Source organism: Crinia signifera, chromosome 6 (genome assembly GCF_055691185.1).
Source record: "Crinia signifera chromosome 6, ASM5569118v1, whole genome shotgun sequence".
Taxonomy (NCBI): domain Eukaryota; kingdom Metazoa; phylum Chordata; class Amphibia; order Anura; family Myobatrachidae; genus Crinia; species Crinia signifera.
In genome coordinates, this window is record NC_139222.1 from 57953841 (window position 1) to 57969999 (window position 16159).

General features: G+C 51.4%; 1 long non-coding RNA gene across 1 annotated transcript in view; it reads right to left on the minus strand.

Annotated features, from left to right (window-relative positions):
- The window catches only part of LOC146006950 (uncharacterized), a 45945-nt gene extending 30216 nt beyond the window's left edge, over positions 1–15729 (minus strand). The window contains exons 1-2 of the long non-coding RNA XR_014444139.1: positions 15190–15729; positions 9468–9621 (exon numbers count right to left, since the gene is read on the minus strand). This is a non-coding gene — a long non-coding RNA (uncharacterized LOC146006950). The remainder of the gene's footprint in view (positions 1–9467; positions 9622–15189) is intronic.
- Positions 15730–16159: the final 430 nt, after the last annotated feature.

A 16159-nucleotide genomic window follows, 5' to 3' on the forward strand; every position in this document is an offset into this window, starting at 1 on the left:
TAGAGAGAGAATAGAATACCCCCCGCAAGGGGTTTTTATGCGCTCGCCATGCTGTCTGAGTCCGGCTGTCCGGATCCCGAATGTCGGAACCCCATACCACACCCCTCACAGGCCAGGGGTACTGGGACTGCCTGGCCAGGTAAGTTCTGGAAGGGGGGACCCCTTTATCGGTGGGGTCCCCACTTCCCCAGGACCTCTGACCAGGCAGACCGGTTGGAGGGATGAATGCTTTCGCGGGGGGGACTTGTAGAAAAAGTCTCCCCTCGCCCCCCCGGCTGTGGCATTACCTTGCTGGCTGGTTGGGCCTGGGGCTGGTTCTTGAAATACGGGGGACCCCATTCGTTTTGTCCTCTGTATTTTGGGAACCAGGACCGGCCATTGGGCCTGGTGCTGGTTTAAAAAAATACGGGGAACCCTTACTTGTTTACTTGTTCGGGGGGGGGACGCCGTTTCAAAAAAATATATATTTATTTTTTACACTGACACCTGCACGGATCTGAATGATCCATGTAGGCTTCTGCTGATACGAATTAGTATTTAATGGCTGATAAATACAAATTCGTATTGAAAAAATACGTATGCATACGACATCAGTAAAATAGTCAGTAAAATATAAAAAACAAAACCTCTCATTGCTTGAGGATCCCACGTGATAAGCTGCTGTGAGCAGCTTATCATATGTGACCCAAGCTGAATTTATATAAAATATAAAATCAAAGGCGAGGAATTGGCTGGCAACTTGGGGCGGATGGAGGCCAGAACTGATTTTATATTTTATATAAATATACATTTACGCTGCAAGGTGAAGTTCCTTCGCCTTGAAAGCCAGCCTGCGACTGCAAGACTGAGTAAGGGGAGACTTACTTAAGCTGTAGCCATAGAGGGACACTGCAACCGATGGTCACAATGTCCCTCTAAACTGCCATTGCATCGCAGTTTGATATGATCACAAATGCCGGCAAGGGGTGGTAAGCACCTCCTCCTGCATTTGCATTGCTTGAGGATCCCACATGATAAGCTGCTTATCATTTGCGACCCAAGAATAGAATAGAATAGAATCAACTTTACTAGGAATTTTTGGGGGATTTACAGTGCAGCATAAATCATGGCTAAGGGGGGGGGGGAGGCATTACATACATTACATTGAGACATTACATGCGGGGACCACATTTTTAAAGGGCAAAATTCGCCCTGCCCCTCTAGCAGTGCCCCATTTAAACAGCCTCACGGAGAAGCCCAGCGCCGCCGCAGATGGCGATACCCGGCGCTTACCCGGCAGCGAAGCGACTTCGGGGGGGCCAGGCCCGCCCCCTTTGATGACGGCGGCGGCTGGGCCCGCACCCTTTGATGAAATTTTTTTAAAAATATTTATTTTTTACACTGACACTTGCACGGATCTGAATGATCCATGTAGGCTTCTGCTGATACGAATTAGTATTTAATGGCTGATAAATACAAATTCGTATTGAAAAAATACGTATGCATACGACATCAGTAAAATATGAGAAAAAAAAAGAAAAAAAAACCTCCCCTCTGGTAATATCCACCCACTATTATTGCTTAGCACAAATCTCTGCGTATATATGTGCTCCCCATGGGAGATCGACACCAGCAAAGTTGCTTAGCAAAATTGTATGCCCCTTTACTCAGGCTGCAGTCGCAAAGGGTCACAGCCACCGATGGTCCCGATGTTCTTCTAAACTGCAATCACAGTTGGATACGATGGCAAATGGAGGCAGGGGGTGGAATGCACCTCCTCCTGCATTTGCATTGCTTAAGGATTGCACATGATAAACTATTGCAAGCAGCTTATCATATGCAATCCAAACTGAGAGCCTGATTCAGACCTGTTCTCTATGCTGGGGAAAAAAATGGTGTCTGCAGCGCTTAAGTGGGGAGGCGTCATGTAAAAAGCAACCCTGAGTGCGGCGAAACGCATCCCAAGGATTGGTCTGTCCATCAAGTACTGGAGACCGAGAGACCGGAACATCAACTCTCTAAAGCCTCTTAAAATCTGAGCTCTTTAGCCAGGTTGACAAAGCCGGCCTGAGCGCTCGAAACGCGTTTCCAAAGGATTCCCGCCTCATCTGTGACACCAACCTGCTGCACATCTGTGATACCAACTTGCTGCATGTCTGCACTTTAAACGTACTGACAGCCTGCCTAAATCATCGCTCCCCAGCAATGCTATGACTGCCAGCTGCATGCGGCTGTCACCACGTGAGAGTGTACAGGACACTGACCTAGGAAGAACGGAGAATAGCTTGTGCGGAAGGTACGGCCGTAGCAGTCCGGGACCATGGACCATCGGCTTCTCCACACAACAAGGTACTCCTGGTACCTCAACACACAGGACACATGTCACATGCTCTAACTTTCTATCTATAACGTGCAATACATCGCGCGCATCAAGTGCGGTCCAAAAATTAAGCCGGCCTGCGACTGCAAGCCTGAGTAAGAGGAGACTTACTTAGGCTGTAGTTGTAGAGGGTGAACGTGACCGATGGTCGCAGTGTCCTTGTAAACTGCCATTGCATCGCAGTTTGATATGATCACAAATGCCGGCAGGGGGTGGTATGCACCTCTTCCTGCATTTGCATTGCTTGAGGATCCCACGTGATAAGCTGCTGTGAGCAGCTTATCATATGTGACCCAACTGAATTTATATAAAATATAAAATCAAGGGCGAGGAATTGGCTGGCAACTTGGGGCGGATGGAGGCCAGAACTGATTTTATATTTTATATAAATATACATTTACGCTGCAAGGTGAAGTTCCTTTGCCTTACAAGCCGGCCTGCGACTGCAAGACTGAGTAAGGGGAGACTTACTTAAGCTGTAGCCATAGAGGGACACTGCAACCGATGGTCACAATGTCCCTCTAAACTGCCATTGCATCGCAGTTTGATTTGATCACAAATGCCGGCAAGGGGTGGTATGCACCTCCTCCTGCATTTGCATTGCTTGAGGACCCCACATGATAAGCTGCTTATCATTTGCGACCCAAGAATAGAATAGAATCAACTTTATTGGCCATGTGTGCTTGCGCACACTAGGAATTTTGGGGGGATTTACAGTGCAGCATAAATCATGGATAAGGGGGGGGGATGCATTACATACATTACATTGAGACATTACATGCGGGGACCACATTTTTAAAGGGCAAAATTCGCCCTGCCCCTCTAGCAGTGCCCCACTTAAACAGCCTCACGGGGAAGCCCAGCGCCGCCGCAGACGGCGATACCCGCTGCTTACCCGGCAGCGAAGCGACTTCGGAGGGGCCAGGCCCGCCCCCTTTGATGACGGCAGCGGCTGGGCCCGCACCCTTTGATGACATTTTTTTTTAAATATTTATTTTTTACACTGACACTTGCACGGATCTGAATGATCCATGTAGGCTTCTGCTGATACGAATTAGTATTTAATGGCTGATAAATACAAATTCGTATTGAATAAATACGTATGCATACGACATCAGTAAAATATGAGAAAAAAAAAACAAAACCTCCCCTCTGGTAATATCCACCCACTATTATTGCTTAGCACAAATCTCTGCGTGTATATGTGCTCCCCATGGGAGATCGACACCAGCAAAGTTGCTTAGCAAAATTGGTTAGAAAAATTGCTTAGCACAGATCTCTACGTGTGTATGCCCCTTTTTTCAGGCTGCAGTCGCAAAGGGTCACAGCCACCGATGGTCCCGATGTTCTTCTAAACTGCAATCACAGTTTGATACGATGGAAAATGGAGGCAGGGGTAAAATGCACCTCCTCCTGCATTTGCATTGCTTAAGGATTGCACATGATAAACTATTGCAAGCAGCTTATCATATGCAATCCAAACTGAGAGCCTGATTCAGACCTGTTCTCTATGCTGGGGAAAAAAATGGTGTCTGCAGCGCTTAAGTGGGGAGGCGTCATGTAAAAAGCAACCCTGAGTGCGGCGAAACGCATCCCAAGGATTGGTCTGTCCATCAAGTACTGGAGACCGAGAGACCGGAACATCAACTCTCTAAAGCCTCTTAAAATCTGAGCACTTTAGCCAGGTTGACAAAGCCGGCCTGAGCGCTCGAAACGCGCTTCCAAAAGATTCCCGCCTCATCTGTGACACCAACCTGCTGCACATCTGTGATACCAACTTGCTGCATGTCTGCACTTTAAACGTACTGACAGCCTGCCTAAATCATCGCTCCCCAGCAATGGCTATGACTGCCAGCTGCATGCAGCTGTCACCACGTGAGAGTGTACAGGACACTGACCTAGGAAGAACGGAGATCAGCTTGTGTGGACGGTACGGCCGTAGCAGTCCGGGACCATGGACCATCGGCTTCTTCACACAACAAGGTACTCCTGGTACCTCAACACACAGGACACATGTCACATGCTCTAACTTTCTATCTATAACGTGCAATACATCGCGCGCATCAAGTGCAGTCCAAAAATTAAGCCGGCCTGCGACTGCAAGCCTGAGTAAGAGGAGACTTACTTAGGCTTTAGTCGTACAGGGTGAACGTGACCGATGGTCGCAGTGTCCTTGTAAACTGCCATTGCATCGCAGTTTGATATGATCACAAATGCCGGCAGGGGGTGGTATGCACCTCCTACTGCATTTGCATTGCTTGAGGATCCCACGTGATAAGCTGCTGTGAGCAGCTTATCATATGTGACCCAAGCTGAATTTATATAAAATATAAAATCAAAGGCGAGGAATTGGCTGGCAACTTGGGGCGGATGGAGGCCAGAACTGATTTTATATTTTATATAAATATACATTTACGCTGCAAGGTGAAGTTCCTTCGCCTTGCAAGCCAGCCTGCGACTGCAAGACTGAGTAAGGGGAGACTTACTTAAGCTGTAGCCATAGAGGGACACTGCAACCGATGGTCACAATGTCCCTCTAAACTGCCATTGCATCGCAGTTTGATTTGATCACAAATGCCGGCAAGGGGTGGTATGCACCTCCTCCTGCAATTGCATTGCTTGAGGATCCCACATGATAAGCTGCTTATCATTTGCGACCCAAGAATAGAATAGAATAGAATCAACTTTATTGGCCATGTGTGCTTGCGCACACTAGGAATTTTTTGGGGATTTACAGTGCAGCATAAATCATGGATAAGGGGGGGGGGGGGGAGGCATTACATACATTACATTGAGACATTACATGCGGGGACCACATTTTTAAAGGGCAAAATTCGCCCTGCCCCTCTAGCAGTGCCCCACTTAAACAGCCTCACGGGGAAGCCCAGCGCCGCCGCAGACGGCGATACCCGGTGCTTACCCAGCAGCGAAGCGACTTCGGAGAGGCCAGACCCGCCCCCTTTGATGAGGGCGGCGGCTGGGCCCACACCCTTTAATGACATTTTTTTTTAAATATTTATTTTCTACACTGACACTTGCACGGATCTGAATGATCCATGTAGGCTTCTGCTGATACGAATTAGTATTTAATGGCTGATAAATACAAATTCGTATTGAAAAAATACGTATGCATACGACATCAGTAAAATATGAGAAAAAAAAAGAAAAACCTCCCCTCTGGTAATATCCACCCACTATTATTGCTTAGCACAAATCTCTGCGTGTATATGTGCTCCCCATGGGAGATCGACACCAGCAAAGTTGCTTAGCAAAATTGCTTAGAAAAATTGCTTAGCACAGATCTCTACATGTGTATGCCCCTTTACTCAGGCTGCAGTCGCAAAGGGTCACAGCCACCGATGGTCCCGATGTTCTTCTAAACTGCAATCACAGTTTGATACGATGGCAAATGGAGGCAGGGGGTGGAATGCACCTCCTCCTGCATTTGCATTGCTTAAGGATTGCACATGATAAACTATTGCAAGCAGCTTATCATATGCAATCCAAACTGAGAGCCTGATTCAGACCTGTTCTCTATGCTGGGAAATAAATGGTGTCTGCAGCGCTTAAGTGGGGAGGCGTCACGTAAAAAGCAACCCTGAGTGCGGCGAAACGCATCCCAAGGATTGGTCTGTCCATCAAGTACTGGAGACCGAGAGACCGGAACATCAACTCTCTAAAGCCTCTTAAAATCTGAGCACTTTAGCCAGGTTGACAAAGCCGGAAACGCGTTTCCAAAGGATTCCCGCCTCATCTGTGACACCAACCTGCTGCACATCTGTGATACCAAATTGCTGCATGTCTGCACTTTAAACGTACTGACAGCCTGCCTAAATCATCGCTCCCCAGCAATGGCTATGACTGCCAGCTGCATGCGGCTGTCACCACGTGAGAGTGTACAGGACACTGACCTAGGAAGAACGTAGATCAGCTTGTGCGAACGGTACGGCCGTAGCAGTCCGGGACCATGGACCATCGGCTTCTCCACACAACAAGGTACTCCTGGTACCTCAACACACAGGACACATGTCACATGCTCTAACTTTCTATCTATAACGTGCAATACATCGTGCGCATCAAGTGCAGTCCAAAAATTAAGCCGGCCTGCGACTGCAAGCCTGAGTAAGAGGAGACTTACTTAGGCTGTAGTCATAGAGGGTGAACGTGACTGATGGTCTCAGTGTCCTTATAAACTGCCATTGCATCGCAGTTTGATATGAACACAAATGCCGGCAGGGGGTGGTATGCACCTCCTCCTGCATTTGCATTGCTTGAGGATCCCACGTGATAAGCTGCTGTGAGCAGCTTATCATATGTGACCCAAGCTGAATTTATATAAAATATAAAATCAAAGGCGAGGAATTGGCTGGCAACTTGGGGCGGATGGAGGCCAGAACTGATTTTATATAAATATACATTTACACTGCAAGGTGAAGTTCCTTCACCTTGCAAGCCAGCCTGCGACTGCAAGACTGAGTAAGGGGAGACTTACTTAAGCTGTAGCCATAGAGGGACACTGCAACCGATGGTCACAATGTCCCTCTAAACTGCCATTGCATCGCAGTTTGATATGATCACAAATGCCGGCAAGGGGTGGTATGCACCTCCTCCTGCATTTGCATTGCTTGAGGATCCCACATGATAAGCTGCTTATCATTTGCGACCCAAGAATAGAATAGAATAGAATCAACTTTATTGGCCATGTGTCCTTGCGCACACTAGGAATTTTTTGTGGATTTACAGTGTAGCATCAAGCACTGGGGGGGGGGGGGGGCGGCATTACATACATTACATTGAGACATTACATGCAGGGACCACATGTCCGACGAGCAGCACAGCGCATAGGCAGCCATCAGTGGCGCCACTGGTCTCTGCAGCAGCCAGGTAGGTAACGATATAAGTAGTGTTCCCGCTAGGCTGCTTTTGCTCTAGCAGCGCCCCGCTAAAACAGCCCCACGGGGAAGCAAAGTGCCGCCGTAGATGGCGATGCCCAGCGCTTCCTCAGCAGCAAACCGACTTCGGAGGGGCCGGGCCCGCCCCCTTTGGTGACGGCGGTGGCCGGGCCCGCCCCCTTTGATGACGGCAGCGGCCCGGGCATGCCCCTCTTGTGTCAATGGCGGCCCGGTCCGCCCCCGGCGCCCTGCCCGCTCTAACTGCTAGAGTGAACACTAATAAGCAGGGACAGTACAGTTTTCACACAGGGAACACATACCTGCCGAGCTGCACAGCACCTAGGCAGCCATCAGCGGCACCACTGGTCGTTGCAGCAGCCAGGTATGTAACAATATAAGCCGGGACAGTACAGTATCACACAGGGAACACATACCTGCAGAGCTGCACAGCGCCTAGGCAGCCATCAGAGGCGCCACTGGTTGCTGCGGACTCCTGCATCTGCTGATGCTGCGGGACAGCAGCTTGGGCCTGATCTTTCCCCTGTCCTGGCCGGAAGCCGCCTCCAGGTGCCGATGGGGGCCACCGTCGCCTCGGGGGTCATCATGCCGGGGACCGTGCCTGTGGCCGGGTCCTGAGCCTATGGTGCCGTACCCGGGGGCTGAGCTGTGCGCTGCTGGCTGCGGCCTGGTCCAGTGTGGCGTCATCCAGTGCCGCATCTCCGTGCATCTCCTGCCGTTGCAGTGCGCCCGCCCCGGCCGGGGTGGGGGGGGGAGTAGTCACCGTGCCGCCATCCGTCCTCCCCCTCCGCCGTCATGGCGCCCTTTCTCCGCCCCGTACCGGAAGCTCAGCTAAATTTATATAAAATATAACATCAAAGGTGAAAGATTGGCTGGCAACTTGGGGCGGATGGAGGCCAGAACTGATGTTATATTTTATATAAATATACACTTACGCTGCAAGGTAAAGTTTTCTTCACCTCGCAAGCCAGCCTGCGACTGCAAGACTGAGTAAGATGAGACTTACTTAAGCTGTAGTCGTATAGGAACACCCCAACCAATGGTCGCAATGACCCGCTACACTGCCATTGCATCGCAGTTTGATATGATCACAAATGCCAGCAGGGGGTGGTAAGCACCTCCTCCTGCATTTGCATTGCTTGAGGATCCCACATGATAAGCTGCTGTGAACAACTTATCATATGTGACCGAAGCTGAATTTATATAAAATATAACATCAAAGGCTGGCAACTTGGGGCGGATGGAGGCCAGAACTGATGTTATATTCTCTATAAATATACATTTACGCTGCATGGTGAAGTTATCTCCCCATGTGACTCCAATATCTTCGGCCACTTAAAAAACAAACACTTAAAGGTGAACGGTTCACCTGTGACAAGGAGGTGCAGGAGACCGTGGAAACCTGGATTCATCAGCAACCAAGGAGTTTCTACACTGAATCCATCCACTCCCTTGTTACGCGCTGGATCATTGCATCAATGTCAATTATGTGTAGTTGTAATGTTACACATGAACTGTAATTAAATATTCTTTGATTAAAATATTGTTTACATACAACCGTAGTCTCCCTTTTCATTTGGGCACACCTTATATATGGTCTGTATACCCCATTTTCTATGCAGATGTCATTTGTTCAGTATGTAAATGGTAGTGTCTACAAAACTCCTATGGACAAATCTCTACTTACATTCCAGCAAATGTGATTGTAAAACTCATTATGGCCCTTATTCTGGTTGCCACGCAGGGAACGGTGGTGGCACTGTGCATACGCAACCAGGACAGCGGGCGGGGGTGGCCCCATTAGCGTATGGGAGTGTTTCATGGACGTTCCTATAAGAACTCAGGGCGTTCTCATGCTAATGAGGCCATGATGCGGGGGGTGGGCAGCTGCTGATATCACCGGATGTCAGCTGCCCCCCCATTTCCTTCCCAGTGTGCCCACATATGTAAGTGCCTTGAAAGTCACTTTTATTTGCATGCACGCACCACATCCTTCAATGGTCGGCAACCATCAAAAGATGTGGCCGTTCCCTCCTGGCCTGTGAATGGATGTTACTTTGTGGATGTTACTGCAACAGCCAACCATTCACAAGGCGGGCTTTGGTGTAATCACAACGCGGCAAATTTACAGCCTTGCGAATCAACCAGAATAATCCCCTATATATAAATTACAAGACAGGAAGTGATCACATACTCACCTGCTATTAAATGGTGCCCTCCGGGATACCAGGTGTAGGGGGTGCGGGAATTCCAGCAGATGTAACGGGATGCACTTCTGGAAGTCAGAACATCGCCTCTAAATTCCGGAGTCCCCTGTGCATTCCGGGAGTGCGGACCAGCATGGATTGGAGTCTACGAAAAGGGAAGAATCACTGATATCATTTCTCTGACTGAGCCCTGAAATGTCTTTTTCGCAATTATCATACATTAAATGCTGTTAAATCTATGTATTACATGACATGCAAATAATAGTAAAGCGTGGAGCAGATACTGTAAAAAACAATATATGTAATTCAACGTAGTGGAACGATCACATTGTAAATAAGCTGGAAACTGATTATAGCCGCCGGCCAATGTAACAGGTGAAGAATAGTCAGTGCGACGAGCTGACGCCTGGGAACCGTGTAATGTATATTGAGCTCTGTAAGTACCCACCTGAAGTAGCCCAAGTAGCCCAACCCTGAGAGGGAGAGTGATCAGATAGTATACAGGGCATTCCGGGGGAAATACAGAAACCAGGGTCTCCTTATAGAACAGATGCTAAACCAACTAAAATACTGATTTATTAGAAGATGATTATAATACAGTTCCTCCATCCGGTGCGTTGTCGGCCGCTGGAGTCGGCATTTCAGCTCACACCGGCCGGGGAGGGACGGGCTGAAATAAGTGACCAGTGGCTTTGCGTGGCTAAACCTAATCCTAATGAGCACAAACAGCGTGATAAAATACATCAATAGAGTATCACCCCATCTCCTTGGGGCTAATTCAGACCTGATCACGTGGCTGCGAATTTGCATATCAGCCGATTCTTCATAAACTGCACATGCGCACGGCCCCTATAACCCATTTCAAGTCCTTCTATTCCATTCCAGACTCTTCACCCACTCTACTATTGTAGCAGCATCCTCCTCTCCCCCCCATGTCAGCCTGCCCACCTACACCCCTGCTCTAGCAGCATCCTCCTCTCCCCCCATGTCAGCTTGCCCACCTACACCCCTGCTCTAGAAGCATCCTCCTCTCCCCCCATGTCAGCCTGCCCACCTACACCACTGCTCTAGCAGCATCCTCCTCTCCCCCCATGTCAGCCTGCCCACCTACACCCCTGCTCTAGCAGCATCCTCCTCTCCCCCCATGTCAGCCTGCCCACCTACACCCCTGCTCTAGCAGCATCCTCCTCTCCCCCATGTAAGCCTGCCCACCTACACCCCTGCTCTAGCAGCATCCTCCTCTCCCCCCATGTCAGCCTGCCCACCTACACCCCTGCTCTAGCAGGATCCTCCTCTCCCCTAATGTCAGCCTGCCCACCTACACCCCTGCTCTAGCAGCATCCTCCTCTCCCCCAATATCAGCCTGCCCACCTACACCTCTGCTCTAGCAGCATCCTCCTCTCCCCCAATGTCAGCCTGCCCATCTACACCGCTGCTCTAGCAGCATCCTCCTCTCCCCCCATGTCAGCCTGCCCACCTACACCCCTGCTCTAGCAGCATCCTCCTCTCCCCCCATGTCAGCCTGCCCACCTACACCCCTGCTCTAGCAGCATCCTCCTCTTCCCCCATGTCAGCCTGCCCACCTACACCCCTGCTCTAGCAGCAGCCTCCTCTCCCCCCATGTCAGCCTGCCCACCTACACCCCTGCTCTAGCAGCATCCTCCTCTCCCCCCATGTCAGCCTGCCCACCTATACCCCTGCTCTAGCAGCATCCTCCTCTCCACCCATGTCAGCCTGCCCACAGACACCCCTGCTCTAGCAGCATCCTCCTCTCCCCCCATGTCAGCCTGCCCACCGACACCCCTGCTCTAGCAGCATCCTCCTCTCCCCCCATGTCAGCCTGCCCACCGAAGCCCCTGCTCTAGCAGCATCCTCCTCTCCCCCCATGTGAGTCTGCCCAACTACACCCCTGCTCTAGCAGCATCCTCCTCTCTCCCCATGTCAGCCTGCCCACCTACACCCCTGCCCTAGCAGCATCCTCCTCTCCCCCCATGTCAGCCTGCCCACCTACACCCCTGCTCTAGCAGCATCCTCCTCTCCCCCCATGTGAGCCTGCCCACCTACACCCCTGCTCTAGCAGCATCCTCCTCTCTCCCCATGTCAGCCTGCCCACCTACACCCCTGCTCTAACAGCATCCTCCTTTCCCCCATGTCAGAATGCCCACCTACACCCCTGCTCTAGCAGCATCCTCCTCTCCCCCCATGTCAGCCTGCCCACCTACACCCCTGCTCTAGCAGCATCCTCCTCTCCCCCCATATCAGCCTGCCCACCTACACCCCTGCTCTAGCAGCATCCTCCTCTCTCCCCATGTCAGCCTGCCCACCTACACCCCTGCCCAAGCAGCATCCTCCTCTCCCCCCATGTCAGCCTGCCCACCTACACCCCTGCTCTAACAGCATCCTCCTTTCCCCCATGCCAGCCTGCCCACCTACACCCCTGCTCTAGCAGAATCCTCCTCTCCCCCCATGTCAGCCTGCCCACCTACACCCCTGTTCTAGCAGAATCCTCCTCTCCCCCCATGTCAGCCTGCCCACCTACACCCCTGCTCTAGCAGCATCCTCCTCTCCCCCCATATCAGCCTGCCCACCTACACCCCTGCTCTAGCAGCATCCTCCTCTCTCCCCATGTCAGCCTGCCCACCTACACCCCTGCCCAAGCAGCATCCTCCTCTCCCCCCATGTCAGCCTGCCCACCTACACCCCTGCTCTAGCAGCATCCTCCTCCCTCCCCATGTCAGCCTGCCCACCTACACCCCTGCTCTAGCAGCATCCTCCTCTCCCCCCATGTCAGCCTGCCCACCTACACCCCTGCTCTAACAGCATCCTCCTTTCCCCCATGTCAGCCTGCCCACCTACACCCCTGCTCTAGCAGCATCCTCCTCTCCCCCCATGTCAGCCTGCCCACCTACACCCCTGCTCTAGCAGCATCCTCCTCTCCCCCCATGTCAGCCTGCCCACCTACACCCCTGCTCTAGCAGCATCATCCCCTCCCCCCATGTCAGCCTGCCCACCTACACCCCTGCTCTAGCAGCATCCTCCTCTCCCCCCATGTTAGCCTGCCCACCTACACCCCTGCTCTAGCAGCATCCTCCTCTCCCCCCATGTCAGCCTGCCCACCTACACCCACCTACGACCTAGGAGGCAGGGCGGGAGGAGGTGGGGCAGCGATGAGAGAAGAGGACAGCGGGCAGGAGGAGGCAGGTGCATCCAGCAGCTGGGCACTGTGCGGCAGGCACTGCCGCTGACCGGGGACGGTCGGGAACTGATATATGTTACTGTATATGTATGGTGAGGTCTCGAGGAAGTGACGGGGCAGCGGCCAGCAGCGGGGCAATGTGCGGCACTAAAGCATGGGAGCGGGAGAGTGTATATCTATGGTTTTACTTTTTTTTGTGGGCTATGAGGTGTTACCTGCAGGCGTCGTAATGGGCGTTACCTAGGTCACGTGGGTACGACCCTAATGAATCTTTTTAAAATAACTATGCCCTCCCCTCAGTGTAATTGTCTGGTAGTTTATATTGCAGCATTTCACACTAAGGGCCTGATTCAGCAAGGCTCGGTAATCAGGGGTCAACTGCTGCTTGGCGAGCCCATAACAACCATCCGAACGCTCCGTCAGTACCATGCGAGGGAGTGTACTCACACACATCCCCTCGCACACAGCTGGAGGGCCGAGGGGACTTTTGACAGGGGGCCCTGAGGTCTAACATTAAAATCATATTACAAATTTGTGTGCGTGTATGCATGTGTGTGTGTGTGTATGTATGTGTGTGTGTGCATGCATGTGTGTGTGTGTGTATGTATGCATGTGTGTTTGTGTATGTATGTGTGTGTATGCATGTGTGTGTGTATGTATGTGTGTGTGTGTGTGTATGCATGTGTGTGTGTGTGTGTGCACACATACATATCTTTTATTTACATATTAGAGCCTGTGTGACCCAGAAATGTTGCAAATATGCTGTTTAATAAATGCAATGTAATATAATGGTTTAATACTGCAGTGCCATGCGTGGTCTGAATTCATTCCTGTCCATCAGCAGGGGGATGTAATGGGATGCCGGCAGTCAGAATATCAATGCAGACCTCCCAATCAGTTGGGTCACTACAGAGGGTGCAGAGGATGCAACTGCTGTGGGGCACGGGGGCAATCCCCTACACCCTATTTTAAGTTGATTTTATTTTTTTTTAAATAGTAGTGCCGCCTTGGCAGAGGCTGCGCCACTATCCTGTTACTCCCCCCTTCATCGCCGGGTGGGAGCAGGAAACACAGCGGCTGCAGGAGCCTATATGAGTACTAATTCTGTCACTATGGTGGGTGGGAGCAGCAGGAAGCCCAGTGGCTGCCGGCTCTCAAGAGACCAGTGGCACCATGGCGGCATGTCACCTTACCCCCTCTCATCTGGCTGCCGGCACCTGAGGAGACATGTGAGTCACTGTGGCAGCAGGGGAAGGAGAAGACCCAGCGGCTGCAGGAGCACCGGAGGAGAAAAGTTACTGCAGCTGTGGGAGGTGGAGGAGGCCTGCGGCTGCCAGCGCTGTGAATGTAAGTCCCTCCATCGCTAGTGAAATCAAGACATGCATCCTCTCCTCTTCCCCTATCACCCTCTGTAACCTCACCTCGTCACATCACCTCACCAACTCTATCCCTGCCACCCCCTCACAATCTCTCCCCTCACCACCTCTCGCCCCGTCACCTCACCCCTGACCTGCATCCTCTCCTCCCCCTCATCATCCCATGTCACCTGACCACCTCTTGCCCCCGTCACCTCACCCCTGACCTGCATCCTCTCTTCCCCTCATCATCCCTAGTCACCTGACCACCTCTCGCCCCCGTCACCTCACCCCTGACCTGCATCCTCTCCTCCCCCTCATCATCCCTAGTCACCTCACCAGCTCTTGCCTGCCCATCACCTCACCCCCTCTCTATCTCACTCCTGCTGCTCTCTGTCTCCCCTCTCTCCACCTTCTCTTTTTAGCACCTGACCCACCCCCCATAGAAGCATTGTAGTGACAAAGGTGGTGGTTGGAGGCCATTTCAAGATTTTGCTATTGGGCCCTGAAAGTTCTAGTTACCCCCTGATCCCAATCATAAGTATGTGGGGCAGGCCAGCGTCAGGCTGGAAGAAAATTAGGTTTTGGCAATAGTGGCGGAGTTAGGGTTAGGCTGTGGGCAGGAGGGTTCGGCCACTAGAAAGAAGGGGGGTTAGGGTTAGGCTGTGGGGCACGAAGGTTAGGCACTAGCAAGGAGGGATAGGATGATGGCATCTGTATTCTGACTGCCGGCATCTACACCACCAGTCATCTGCATGTATTTCATAAATAGTATACGAGTATACATACATATATATGTATATACATAGCCTATAGGGCATACACAGACACATACCATACATAGACACAGGGCATATATGCACATAAACCATACATATACACAGGACATATATGCACATATACCATACATACACACAGGACATACACACACACACATACCATGCATACACATGTGGCATAAACACACACTATGTTTATAAAAACACACAAGCTATAGACATTATTAAAGCAAATAAGCCCCACAAGCAATCACACCCACTGCTGCTACAAAGACATCACAGTGCTCACTGGGCCAGCATACAGTGATGTATTAATGGTTCTTACACTCCTCACCCCACTGCCTATGCCCCTTCTGCTGACACCAACAACAAAGCACACATACCTGGGGAGTCAGCCTCACCAGGACAGAAGTAGCTGGGCCAGGCAAAATACACTTGGGTCATCTGTAAGTGGCCCCCCTCTGATGATTTTAGGTGTCAAATGTGTGTCCCAATACTCATTAACCCTCGCAAGAGGGATTTTTCTGAATAAGAAGCTGGAGCTTGAATAAGAAGTGAATAAGAAGCCAACTTCAGCCTCGTCAACTTAAATCTGTGTGGGAAGGGGGATATATAGCCTTTGAGTAAAAAGAAATATAAAAATATATGATACAGCCAGTACAGGCTATGGCGAGGGAGCCAGTGACAGGGACTATAGAGAGGTAGGGCAGGGGGAGCAGAGGCGGTCCTGCAGCGATGCATAACCCACAGCAGAGAGTGCCGGCACCGGGAAGGGTGATCCCTGGAGCGGACAAGGGCCTGTGCAGTGCTGTGAGCTGCTGACCTGTAAGGAGCGGAGGCTGCGCAGCTGTGTGTGACCAGGAACCGCGCTGCCCCCACTAGCTGCCAACCACAGGAGGAGCCCCTAACCCAGAGAGAACAGAATGATGTTGTTGTGTGCTGCCGAGGTGTCCTACATAGTGCCTGCCCGTGGAGGAGCTGAGAGATTAAAGACTAGAACCTCAAGGAAGAAGGTGCTGAGGGGGTAAATTACCTAGGAGCACACCCAGCCGGAGGATTCCCCCGGGGTTGCTCCGAAGAAGATAGAGGACGCAGCAAGTGGAGACCAAGGCGCGCAGGCACCGCGGAGGACACCCTCTCTCGGGGAACCAGAAGTGTGGAGGACACGCAAAGGACCCCTAGCTGGAGAGACCTGTAGAAGCCCCCTCAGTGGTGCGGAGCTGCCCTGTGAGATGCCTGCCCGAAAGTGAGCTTTGAACACGATGCAACATCAAGGACAAGAGCCACTCAGAGGACAGGGGACAGCCCAGCGGAGGAGAGGACAGAGGAAGATCCCCAGCCTGATAGGAGCCG